This window comes from Arachis hypogaea, chromosome 15, assembly GCF_003086295.3.
Source record: "Arachis hypogaea cultivar Tifrunner chromosome 15, arahy.Tifrunner.gnm2.J5K5, whole genome shotgun sequence".
Lineage (NCBI taxonomy): Eukaryota > Viridiplantae > Streptophyta > Magnoliopsida > Fabales > Fabaceae > Arachis > Arachis hypogaea.
The window spans coordinates 77,264,505-77,278,600 of record NC_092050.1 but is presented as its reverse complement, the minus strand read 5'-3'; the positions used below and the strand labels follow the sequence as shown (position 1 = coordinate 77,278,600).

General features: G+C 38.4%; 1 non-coding gene across 1 annotated transcript; it reads left to right on the top strand.

Annotated features, from left to right (window-relative positions):
- Nucleotides 1–7,143: 7,143 nt before the first annotated feature.
- Nucleotides 7,144–7,251, top strand: LOC112752473 (small nucleolar RNA R71). The gene has a single exon (XR_003176909.1). It is a non-coding gene; the product is annotated as a small nucleolar RNA R71 (small nucleolar RNA).
- Nucleotides 7,252–14,096: the final 6,845 nt, after the last annotated feature.

The following is a 14,096-nucleotide window of genomic DNA, read 5'->3' as shown; positions in this document are numbered from 1 at the left end:
AGGAGTAGTATAAATAACCCCTGAAAGTACTGAAAAGGGGTTGTTGAGTAGTATTTTTGTTGAAGTATAGTTAGATTTAATTTTCACATCATCTTCTTCAAATTTCTTGTACTTTTCTCTCAAGCTATGAGTAGCTAAATTCCCTTTCATTGAGAGAGGGAGCTCTGTTGTACTTGATGGATTAATGATAGTGAATTTTTTCTTCTCTTCATCTTCTCTTTGATTTGCTAGATGGAATTTCATTTTAATGTTAGTGTTCAATCATCTTGGGAAAGAGGTTGAATGCAAAATGGGTTTCATGGGAACCTTGGAAAAGGAAACATGAAACCATGCTAGAAATCCCTTCTCACACTTGAGTAGAATCTGGGTTTTGGTGATTGGATATGGTGACATATAATCCACCCTCTACTTGGATCTATGAGGATGTGTGGTATAATCAGGGACCAAGCATATCTCTCTTCATGAGCAATTAGACCAAGGAATTGGCTATTGATCAAGATCTGAGAGATTGAATCGCCAAGGGATTGGGGTTCAATCAATCATGATTGCCAAGAGGTCAATGAGTTGCATGATTGAAGATGAGATGAGTTGGATTTAATCCAAAGAGAACAACATCTCCAGATCTCAATGAATTTCTCCTATTCTTATCTTCCACATTCTTTATAGCTTTCTTTACATTCTGTTATTCCCCATTCCCATTTACAATTAAGTCATTTATGTTTCTGCACTTTACATTCTTGCCATTTCCTTTTTTGTACTTTACTGCTTCTCTTTACTTTTGAGTCATTTACATTCCTGCTCATTTACAATTCTGCTCATTTACAATTCTTCAATCACACTCTATATTGCTCAGCTTGACTAATTCACCCATTCATTAAAATTGCTCAAATCTACCAATCTCTGTGGATACGATCCCACTCCTAGTGGGTTATTACTTGATGATATTTTTGGTGCGCTTGCCAAAAGAACAGATTCATTAATTTTATATGAGGAGTGAATTCCGGTTATCAAACCATAGTCCGCTCTGTCACCATATCCGAAATCTCATCGAGGTGGATTTGTAACCTTCTTCTGAAAAACAACAACAAAGTATAGAATGAGAACCAGAGGTTCTTAGTATGGTAACAGTGCTCCATATGTAAGATGTAAGGCTCTGGGACGCCGAAGGCAATCCTAGAACTTCACATCAAGTATGGATATTCAAGCTTAGAATAAAATAAATAACTTATACCATAAACATTAAACAAGGTTATCTAAACTTAGGGGAAATTCTAACTAATACTAATCATACCGCTGTATCCCACAGCCTTCGCCAACCTAACCTACGTACGATCCCATCACCACCGCCTACCTAACCTCCTCAGCACCAGACAAACACAATTAATGCAAGCAAATAATACACAGGTAATAATCATATATCACAATTAATTCAAGAAGCAATTAGGCATGTTATACAAACAAGCAAACTCAAGTAATCAAAGTAAAAAAGCACATAGAAGATGCATATTATGAATACCTGTCCTATTGGCTCGTGATATCACTTGTCGGTCTGTAAATACCAACCCGACACATCCTTCCGGATGTAGCCTTTTCTGCCATGTGGTGCACGAAATTGTGATGTCCAGGCTCGAACAATCCCTGGTAATGGCTCCAAAGCTTGGTGCTTTGATCTTAATTCATAATTGTCACAACTTCGATACAACTAACCAGCAAGTGCACTGGGTCGTCCAAGTAATACCTTACGTGAGTAAGGGTCGAATCCCACGGAGATTGTTGGTATGAAGCAAGCTATGGTCACCTTGTAAATCTCAGTCAGGCAGATATAAAATAATTATGGAGTTTTTGAATAATAAATAAAAGAATAGGGATAGAGGTACTTATGTAAATCATTGGTAGGAATTTCAGATAAGCGAATGGAGATGCTTTTCGTTCCTCTGAACCTCTGCTTTCCTGCTATCTTCATCCAATCAGTCTTACTCCTTTCCATGGCTGGATTTATGTGATACATCACCACTATCAATGGCTACTTTCGGTCATCTCACGGGAAAATGATCCAATGCCCTGTCACGGCACGGCTAATCGTCTGGAGGCATCACCCTTGTCAATGGCTTCATCTTATCCTCTCAGTGAATAATATGCTCACGCACCCTGTCACGGCACGGCTATTCATCTGTCGGTTCTCGATCATGCTGGAATAGGATTTACTATCCTTTTGCGTCTGTCACTAACGCCCTGCAATCGCCAGTTAGGAGCTCGTCACAGTCATTCAATCATTGAATCCTACTCAGAATACCACAGACAAGGTTTAGACCTTCCGGATTCTCTTGAATGCCGCCATCATTCTAGCTTACGCCACGAAGATTCTGGTTAGGAGATCTAAGAGATACTCATTCTAGCTTATTTCATGTAGAACAGAAGTGTTTGTCAGGCACGCGTTCATAAGGGAGAAGGATGATGAGCGTCACACATAATCATCACCTTCATCACGTTCTTGGGTGCGAATGGATATCTTAGAAGAGAAATAAGAAGAATTGAATAGAAAACAGTAGTACTTTGCATTAATCTTTGAGGAACAGCAGAGCTCCACACCTTAATCTATGGAGTGTAGAAACTCTACCGTTAAAAATACATAAGTGAAAGGTCCAGGCATGGCCGAGAGGCCAGCCCCTCTGATCTAAGAACCAGGCGTCCAAAGATGTCAAATACAATAGTAAGAGGTCCTATTTATAATAAACTAGCTACTAGGGTTTACATGAGTAAGTATTTGATGTATAAATCCACTTCCGGGGCCCACTTGGTGTGTGTTTGGGCTGAGCTTAAGTGTTGCACGTGTAGAGGCCATTTGTGGAGTTGAACGCCAATTTTTGTGCCAGTTTGGGCGTTCAACTCTGGTTTTGGATCCTTTTCTGGCGCTGGACGCCAGATTTGGGTAGAAAGCTGGCGTTGAACGCCAGTTTACGTCGTCAATTCTTGGCCAAAGTATGGACTATTATATATTTCTGGAAAGCCCTGGATGTTTAATTTCCAACGCAATTGGAAGCGCGCCATTTCGAGTTCTGTAGCTCCAGAAAATCCACTTTGAGTGCAGGGAGGTCAGAATCCAACAGCATCAGCAGTCCTTTTTCAACCTCTGAATCTGATTTCTGCTCAAGTCCCTCAATTTCAGCCAGAAAATACCTAAAATCACAGAAAAACACACAAACTCATAGTAAAGTCCAGAAATGTGAATTTAACACAAAATCTATTAAAAACATCCCTAAAAGTAACTAGATCCTACTAAAAACATACTAAAAACAATGTCAAAAAGCGTATAAATTATCCGCTCATCACAACACCAAACTTAAATTGTTGCTTGTCCCCAAGCAACTGAAAATCAAAATAGGATAAAAAGAATAGAATATACTATAAATTCCAAACTATCAATGAAACAGAGCTTCAATCATATGAGCGGGACTTATAGCTTTTTGCCTCTTGAATAGTTTTGGCATCTCACTTTATCCATTGAAGTTTAGAATGATTGGCATCTATAGGAACTTCAGATTTCGAATAGTGTTATTGACTCTCCTAGTTCAGTATGATGATTCTTGAACACAGCTTCTTTATGAGTCTTGGCCGTGGCCCTAAGCACTTTGTTTTCCAGTATTACCACCGGATACATAAATGCCACAGACACATAATTGGGTGAACCTTTTCAGATTGTGACTCAGCTTTGCTAAAGTCCCCAATTAGAGGTGTCCAGGGTTCTTAAGCACACTCTTTTTTTTGCTTTGGACCTTGACTTTAACCGCTCAGTCTCAAGTTTTCACTTGACACCTACACGCCACAAGCACATGGTTAGGGACAGCTTGGTTTAGCCGCTTAGACCAGGATTTTATTCCTTTAGGCCCTCCTATCCACTGATGCTCAAAGCCTTGGGATCCTTTTTAATTGCCCTTGCCTTTTGGTTTTAAGGGTTATTGGCTTTTTGCTCTTGCCTCTTGGTTTTAAGAGCTTTGGCTTTTTCTGCTTGCTTTTTCTTTTTCTTTCTATTTTTTTTTTCGCCTTTTTTTTTTTCTGCAAGCTTTGTTCTTTGCTGCTTTTTCTTGCTTCAAGAATCATTTTTATGATTTTTCAGATTATCAAATAACATGTCTCCTAGTCATCATTCTTTCAAGAGCCAACATATTTAACATTCTTAAACAACAACTTCAAAAGACATATGCACTGTTCAAGCATACATTCAGAAAACAAGAAGCATTGTCACCACATCAATATAATTAAACTAAGTTCAAGGATAAATTCGAAACTCATGTACTTCTTGTTCTTTTGAATTAAAACATTTTTTTTATTTAAGAGAGGTGATGGATTCATAGGACATTTATAACTTTAAGACATAGTTACTAACTACTAATGATCATGTAATGAAGACACAAACACAGCTAAGCACATAACATAGAAAATGAAAAATAGAAGAAGTAAGAACAAGGAATGAGTCCACCTTAGTGATGTCTTTGAGCTCTTCTATGTCTCTTCCTTGTCTTTGTTGCTCTTCCTTCATTGTTTTTAGATCTTCTCTGATTTCATGAAGGATGATGGAGTGCTCTTGATGTTCCACCCTTAGTTGCTTCCAATAATTGTGTGGAAGAAAATGTATCCCCTGAGGTATCTCAGGGATTTCTTGATTTGCAGTCAAATGTTCTACCACTGAGCTATAGACCCTTGATGGAAGCTTTTGTCTTCCCTTTCCTCTTTCTAGAGGTTTCTCTGGCCTTAGGTGCCATCAATGGTTATGGAAAAAACAAAAAGCTATGCTTTTACCACACCAAACTTAGAATGTTGCTCGCCCTCGAGCAAAAGAAGAAAGAATAGAAGAATAAGAAGAAGATATGGAGGAGATGGATGAGAGTGTGTATTCGGCCATATGGGTGGGATTGGGTGGGAGAGAGATGTTGAATTTTGAAGGTAGTGGGTGTATGGATGTGAGTGGTAAATGGAAAACAGAAGGGATGATCATGAATGGAAAGAGAGATGATGAGGTAGGTGGGGATCATGTGGGGTCCACAGATCCTGGGATGATCCTGTGGGGTCCACAGATCCTGAGGTGTCAAGGCATTTACATCCCTGCACCAAATTAGGCATGTAAAATGCCTTTGCACACAACTCTGGGCGTTCAGTGCCAGGTTGGTGCCCATTTTGGGCGTTCAACGCCCCTTTGCTGCCATTTCTGGGCGTTCAGCGCCAGAACTATGCTCTGTTCTGGCGTTTGAACGCCAGACAGATGCTCCTCCAGGGTGTGATTTTTCTTCTGCTATTTTTGATTCCGTTTTCAATTTTTATATTTATTTTGTGACTCCACATGATCATGAACCTAAGAAAACATGAAAAACAATAAAAATAAGAATTAGATAAATATTGGGTTGCCTCCCAACAAGCGCTTCTTTAATGTCAATAGCTTGACAGTGGGCTCTCATGGAGCCTCACAGATGTGCAGAGCTTTGTTGAGACTCTCCAACACCAAACTTAGAGTTTGGATATGGGAGTTCAACACCAAACTTAGAGTTTGGTTGTGGCCTCCCAACACCAAACTTAAAGTTTGACTGTGGGGGCTCTAGTTGACTCTGCTTTTGAGAGAAGCTTTTCAAGCTTCCTCTCCATGGTTGCAGAGGGAGATCCTTGAGTTTTGAATACAAGGGAGTTCTCATTCCATTGAAGGACTATTTCACCTCTGTCAACATCAATCACAGCTCTTGCTGTGGCTAGGAAAGGTCTTCCTAGGATGATAGATTCATCCTCTTCCTTTCCAGTATCCAGGACTATGAAATCAGCAGGGATGTAAAGGCCCTCAACCTTTACTAATACATCTTCTACTTGTCCATAAGCCTGTTTTCTTGAGCTGTCTGCCATCTCCAGTGAGATTTTAGCAGCGTGCACCCCATAGATTCCCAATTTCTCTATTACAGAGAGGGGCATGAGGTTTATCCCTGAACCAAGGTCACACAGAGCCTTAAAGATCATGGTGCCTATGGTACAAGGGATTATGAACTTTCCAGGATCCTGTCTCTTCTGAGGCAATGTCAGTTGATCCAGATCACTTAGTTCATTGATGAACAAGGGAGGTTCAACTTCCCAAGTATCAATGCCAAACAATTTGGCATTCAGCTTCATGATTGCACCAAGAAACTTGGCAGTTTGCTCTTCAGTAACATCCTCATTCTCTTCAGAAGAGGAATACTTATCAGAGCTCATGAAGGGCATAAAGAGGTTCAATGGAATCTCTATGGTCTCTAGATGAGCCTCAGAGTCCTTTGGTTCCTCAGAGGGAAGCTCCTTATTGACCACTGGACGTCCCAGGAGGTCTTCCTCCTCGGGATTCACGTCCTCTCCTCTCCTCACAGGTTCGGCCATGGCGCTTATGTCAATGGCCTTGCATTCTCCTTTTGGGTTCTCTTCTGTATTGCTTGGGAGAGTACTAGGAGGGATTTCAGTGATCCTTTTACTCAGCTGGCCCACTTGTGCTTCCAGATTTCTAATGGAAGATCTTGTTTCATTCATGAAACTTACAGTGGCCTTAGATAGATCAGAGACTAGATTTGCTAAATTAGAAGCATTTTGTTTAGAGTTCTCTGTCTGTTGCTGAGTTGATGATGGAAAAGGCTTGCTATTGCTAAACCTGTTTCTTCCACCATTATTAAAGCCTTGTTGGGGCTTTTGATCCTTCCATGAGAAATTTGGATGATTTCTCCATGTTGAGTTATAGGTGTTTCCATAAGGTTTACCTAAGTAATTTACCTCTGCTATTGCAGGGTTCTCAGGATCATAAGCTTCTTCTTCAGGAGAAGCCTCTTGAGTACTGTTGGATGCAGCTTGCATTCCATGTAGACTCTGAGAAATCATATTGACTTGCTGAGTCAATATTTTGTTCTGAGCCAATATGGCATTCAGAGTATCAACTTCAAGAACTCCCTTCTTCATAGGCGTCCCATTGCTCACAGGATTCCTTTCAGAAGTGTACATGAACTGGTTATTAGCAACCATGTCAATGAGTTCTTGAACTTCTGCAGGCGTTTTCTTTAGGTGAATGGATCCACCTGCAGAAGTGTCCAGTGACATCTTTGATAGCTCAGATAAACCATCATAGAATATATCCAGGATGGTCCATTCTGAAAGCATGTCAGAAGGACACTTTTTGGTCAACTGTTTGTATCTTTCCCAAGCTTCATAGAGGGATTCACCTTCTTTCTGTCTGAAGGTTTGAACATCAGCTCTAAGCTTGCTCAGCTTTTGAGGAGGAAAGTACTTGGCTAAGAAAGCCGTGACCAGCTTATCCCAAGAGTTCAGGCTGTCTTTGGGTTGGGAATCCAACCATAATCTAGCTCTGTCTCTTACAGCAAAAGGGAAAAGCATGAGCCTGTAGACTTCAGGATCTACTCCATTAGTCTTAACAGTATCACATATCTGCATGAATTCAGTTAAGAACTGAAAAGGATCTTCAGATGGAAGTCCATGAAACTTGCAGTTCTGCTGCATCAGAGAAACTAATTGAGGTTTCAGCTCAAAGTTGTTTGCTCCAATGGCAGGAATGGAGATGCTTCCTCCATGTAAATTGGAATTAGGTGCAGTAAAGTCACCAAGCATCTTCCTTACATTATTATTATTTTCGGCTGCCATCTCTTCTGCCTGTTCGAAAATTTCTGAAAGGTTATCTCTGGATTGTTGTATTTTAGCTTCTCTTAATTTTCTCTTCAGAGTCCTTTCAGGTTCTGGATCTGCTTCCACAAGAATGTTCTTATCCTTGCTCCTGCTCATATGACAAAGAAGAAGGCACAGAAAAATAATAATAATAATGGAGATCCTTTATACCACAGTATAGGCATTCCTGTGTGAGTGGAAGAAGAGGGGGAGACAAAGAATGTAATATAATGGAAGAAACACAACTGTGAGGATGGAAGAGAGGTGAAATGAGATGTTAGGATATGAATGAATAAATAGAATGAGATGGGGGAGGGATAATTTTCGAAAATTATTTTGAAAAAGAGTTAGTGATTTTCGAAAATGGTTTTTGAAAAATGTTAGTAATTTTCGAAAATTTTTGAAATCAAAAATAGAAAATAAAAATAATTAGTTAATTAAAAAGAAATTTTTGAAAAAGAGGGAGATATTTTCGAAAATTAGAGAGAGAGAGTTAGTTAGGTAGTTTTGAAAAAGTTAAGAAACAAACAAAAAGTTAGTTAGTTAGTTGAAACAAATTTTGAAAAGATAAGAAGAAAGGAAGTTAGAGAAGATATTTTGAAACCAACTTTTTGAAAAAGATAAGATAAGAAGATATTTTTGAAAAGATATGATAGAAATTAGTTTTGAAAAAGATTTGATTTTTTAAAATCACAATTAATGACTTGATTCACAAGAAATCATAAGATATGATTCTAGAACTTAAAGTTTGAATCTTTCTTAACAAGCAAGTAACAAACTTGAAATTTTTGAATCAAAACATTAATTGTTATTGTTATTTTCGAAAATTTGGTATAAAAATAAGAAAAAGATTTTTGAAAAAGATTTGATTTTTGAAAAAGATTTTGAAAAAGATAAGATTTTCAAATTGAAAATTTGATTTGACTCATGAGAAACAACTTGATTTTAAAAATTTTTGAAAAAGTCAACTCAAATTTTCGAATTTGATGAGAGAAAAAGGGAAAGATATTTTTTTGATTTTTTTTTGAATTTTTATGAAAACATGAAAAATATGCAATGCATGAAATTTTTAGATCAAAACAATGAATGCATGCAAGAATGCTATGAATGTCAAGATGAACACCAAGAACACTTTGAATGTCATGATGAACATCAAGAACATATTTTTGAAAAATTTTTGATGCAAAGAAAACATGCAAGACACCAAACTTAGAATTCTTTAATGCTTAGACACTAAGAATTCAAGAATGCATATGATAAACATGAAAAGACACAAAACAAAAATTCATCAAGATCAAACAAGAAGACTTACCAAGAACAACTTGAAGATCATAAAGAACACTATGAATGCATGATATTTTCGAAAAAATGCAAGATGCATATGCAAGTGACACCAAACTTATGATATGACTCAAGACTCAAACAAGAAACAGAAAATATTTTTGATTTTTATGATTTTCTAAATTTTTTGTATTTTTATTTATTTTTTTTTTCGAAAATTTATTTAGAAAAAGGAAAAATAAGGATTCCAAAATTTTTAATATGAATTCCAGGAATCTTACCATGTTAGTCTCAAAGCTCCAATCAAAGGGTCTGGCATGGCTTAACAGCCAGCCAAGCTTTAACATATAATTACATGGGCTGGAGTGATTAGTTGAATACCAATCCCAAAGTAGTTTGGGTATGGCTTTACAGCCAGATATGATTCAACATATTTCATGAAACACTAGAATTCATTCTTAAAAATTTTGAAGCCATAGAATAATTTATTTTTGAAAACATTATTTTTAGTAAATTTTTTTTTTCGAAAATATTTGGGAAAAAGGAAGCAATGAATTCATAGTCCTCAATCAAAATCCTGGGAGTTAGACATGGCTTAATAGCCAGCCAAGCTAAAACATGTTATCTGAAACACTAGAATTCATTCTTAAAAATTTTGAAGAAAAATATATTTTTAAAAAAAAAAAAATTTTTTTTCGAAAACAAAGAAGAAAATTTTGAAAAATTTTTGAAAAATTTTTGAAAAGAAAACAAAAAGAAAATTACCTAATCTGAGCAACAAGATGAATCGTCAGTTGTCCAAACTCGAACAATCCCCGGCAACGGCGCCAAAAACTTGGTGCACGAAATTGTGATGTCCAGGCTCGAACAATCCCTGGTAATGGCTCCAAAGCTTGGTGCTTTGATCTTAATTCATAATTGTCACAACTTCGATACAACTAACCAGCAAGTGCACTGGGTCGTCCAAGTAATACCTTACGTGAGTAAGGGTCGAATCCCACGGAGATTGTTGGTATGAAGCAAGCTATGGTCACCTTGTAAATCTCAGTCAGGCAGATATAAAATAATTATGGAGTTTTCGAATAATAAATAAAAGAATAGGGATAGAGGTAGTTATGTAAATCATTGGTAGGAATTTCAGATAAGCGAATGGAGATGCTTTTCGTTCCTCTGAACCTCTGCTTTCCTGCTATCTTCATCCAATCAGTCTTACTCCTTTCCATGGCTGGCTTTATGTGATACATCACCACTGTCAATGGCTACTTTCGGTCATCTCACGGGAAAATGATCCAATGCCCTGTCACGGCACGGCTAATCGTCTGGAGGCATCACCCTTGTCAATGGCTTCATCTTATCCTCTCAGTGAATAATATGTTCACGCACCCTGTCACGGCACGGCTATTCATCTGTCGGTTCTCGATCATGCTGGAATAGGATTTACTATCCTTTTGCGTCTGTCACTAACGCCCTGCAATCGCGAGTTAGGAGCTCGTCACAGTCATTCAATCATTGAATCCTACTCAGAATACCACAGACAAGGTTTAGACCTTCCGGATTCTCTTGAATGCCGCCATCATTCTAGCTTACGCCACGAAGATTCCGGTTAGGAGATCTAAGATATACTCATTCTAGCTTATTTCATGTAGAACAGAAGTGTTTGTCAGGCACGCGTTCATAAGGGAGAAGGATGATGAGCGTCACACATAATCATCACCTTCATCACGTTCTTGGGTGCGAATGGATATCTTAGAAGAGAAATAAGAAGAATTGAATAGAAAACAGTAGTACTTTGCATTAATCTTTGAGGAACAGCAGAGCTCCACACCTTAATCTATGGAGTGTAGAAACTCTACCGTTAAAAATACATAAGTGAAAGGTCCAGGCATGGCCGAGAGGCCAGCCCCTCTGATCTAAGAACCAGGCGTCCAAAGATGTCAAATACAATAGTAAGAGGTCCTATTTATAATAAACTAGCTACTAAGGTTTACATGAGTAAGTATTTGATGTATAAATCCACTTCCGGGGCCCACTTGGTGTGTGTTTGGGCTGAGCTTAAGTGTTGCACGTGCAGAGGCCATTTGTGGAGTTGAACGCCAGTTTTTGTGCCAGTTTGGGCGTTCAACTCTGGTTTTGGATCCTTTTCTGGCGCTGGACGCCAGATTTAGGTAGAAAGCTGGCGTTGAACGCCAGTTTACATCGTCAATTCTTGGCCAAAGTATGGACTATTATATATTGCTGGAAAGCCCTGGATGTCTACTTTCCAACGCAATTAGAAGCGCGCCATTTCGAGTTCTGTAGCTCCAGAAAATCCACTTTGAGTGCAGGGAGGTCAGAATCCAACAGCATCAGCAGTCCTTTTTCAACCTCTGAATCTGATTTCTGCTCAAGTCCCTCAATTTCAGCCAGAAAATACCTGAAATCACAGAAAAACACACAAACTCATAGTAAAGTCCAGAAATGTGAATTTAACACAAAATCTATTAAAAACATCCCTAAAAGTAACTAGATCCTACTAAAAACATACTAAAAACAATGTCAAAAAGCGTATAAATTATCCGCTCATCACCATGCCAGAGGTATAGTTCCCTACACACTCATGCAGCAGTGAATCTGCTACGTCAGAGATATAGTGCCCTGCACACTCATGTAGTAGGGAGTCTACTATGCCAAGGATATAGACCCCGCACACTTCCTGCAGCAGAGATGGAAACTACCACAATAATTCATGCAGCAGAATAATCTACAATGCCGGAGATATAGGCCCCACACACTTTCAACAACAACCAGTCATGCGGTAGAACAATCTGCCACGCCGAAGATATAGGCTCCGCACACTCTCAACAACAACCAGTTATACGGCAGAACAATCTGCAACGCTGGAGATATAGGCTCCGCACACTCTCAACAACAACCAGTCAAGCGGCAGAATAATCTGCCACGCTAGAGATATAGGCTCGACACACTCTCATATATTCCAATAATTTCCTCATCATTCTTTTCCAAACTCTCAACTCATCATAGCCATCATAAGTTTATAATTTTTCATTACGAACTCATTAGTTCATCAGCTTCTCAATTCGTTGTCAGTACTCACCAAGTTCACTACTCTTCCTTCTCCCTCAACCAAACTCATCATCAATACACCAGAAACCTAAACCTCCGTTCGCTAACTTTTCAAAATGGTACCACATCAAATCCTCCCAAGATACTTTCCATGTTCGATACCAAAAATAAGCCCAAGTGTCTTAAAATGGTGTCACATAAGCTTACAAGCTTGTTGGGAAAGTGAAATAGTTGAAAACAAAGTTTAAGTTTGAGAAACAAGGTGTATGCATACGCACAGGGCTGTGCATGCGCATGTCCAAAGAGATTTTCAAAATGTGTGCGTACGCATAGGGGGTGTGCATATGCACAGGTACCAAATTTTATAATTCTGTTCACCAGCACCCCCAACAAACTGACCTTCCAAACTTGTGCGTGCGCACAGGGCTGTGCGTGCACATAGGCTATAAATCTTCATTGGTTTGTGTGCGCACAGACTATGCTAGCGCTGCCAACAGCAAGCCTTTCCCTGTGTGTGCGTACGCAGAAGGCTGTGCGTACGCACAAGTTCAAAAAATCATAGGGGTGTGCGTGCGTACAAGGCTGTGCGTGCGCACATACCAGAAATCACAAAATTCTGCAACTTTGTAGAATTTCAAATTTTGACACCAAACTTTGAATGATCATAACTTCCTCTACAAAAGTCCAAATTTTACAAACTTTATATCAATTTGGAGAGTTTTCAATAAACTTTAATTTAAAGTAAATTCCAACAAATTTTGAAAACTGAGGTTCAAGTTATAATCCGTCAAACTTTGCTAACAATCTGTTTTTACCAAAACTTTAAAAAAATTACTTTCAACAAAACCCTCACTTCAAAACCAAACTACTCACAATCCAATTAATACCAAATCAGCACAAAAGCTCATACCACTCATTCCTCAATCTCAACCGTCAATAATCTCCCATTTACACTATCCCACACCACCAAAATCATTATTATCCAACAATAACGATCATCACAAACAATCCTAATTCTTCTCATTCATCAATAACATTTCCACAAATCATCATCAATCATCAACAATACCAACAACTCTCAACAACATTACACATCAACAATAATCCATCAACCTTAACCTAACATCAACCACAAGAATCAATATCCAAAAAAATCATCATCAACATACATCATCACACATCATAATCATCAATATCCTTTACTCCAAACCACCACAAATATTTTACATTAACTTATTACCTTAAATTTTCATCAATAACAATAATTCCCAACAATAATCATCAGCCACACTAATCCAATACAACCAACAATTAACGTCAATTCACATATAATTACTCATATGCCAATATCATTCAATCCTATCTTAGGGTCAACTAGCCTAAGTGTCCAGAAACATTATATATTACGTAAAGAAAACTGAAACCATACCTTGGTCGATTCCCAAAATGCAGCAAACATCAAAATGAAGCCACCAAGCTCGATTCAAAGCATCAATCCACTCCAACAAACACCAAAACCTAATCTAACATCATAAAACATACCAACATCAAACCTAAGGTTCACAAAAACAACTAAACACATGGGTTTAGTGAAACCTTATCTTATCCAATGAGATTAGGAGTAAAATCCAACAATTACCCGCTATAAGATATCACCTAAACAAGCAAAACCACAATTCACTCAAAAACCAAATCCCCAAAAATGTGGAAGTTAGGGCAGGAAAATAGGGAGTGAATTTCGGGATCTTACCAAATTTTCTTAGTTAGAAAGGAAGAGCTCGTCGAGAGCTTCACGTGGGCATAAACGGCTCGTCAATCGGAGCTCCGGATCAAAAGTTATGGAGCTTTGAAGGAGGAGATGAATAGTGACATGGAGCTCTCCTCCCTCTCTCTAATTTCAGCGTGCCTTCACCTTCTTTGGTGAGTGAATAAGCTGAAATGCTCATTTAATAAGGGTTATATATGTTGGAATTGGGCCCACGTGGGTTCGGTCCAACCAGTTAGCGGTTTTAGCCCGTTTGGCCCACTTTGGGCCAAAACCTTTAAGATTAGCGCCCGGTATTCAATTCTAAATTATTTTTTCC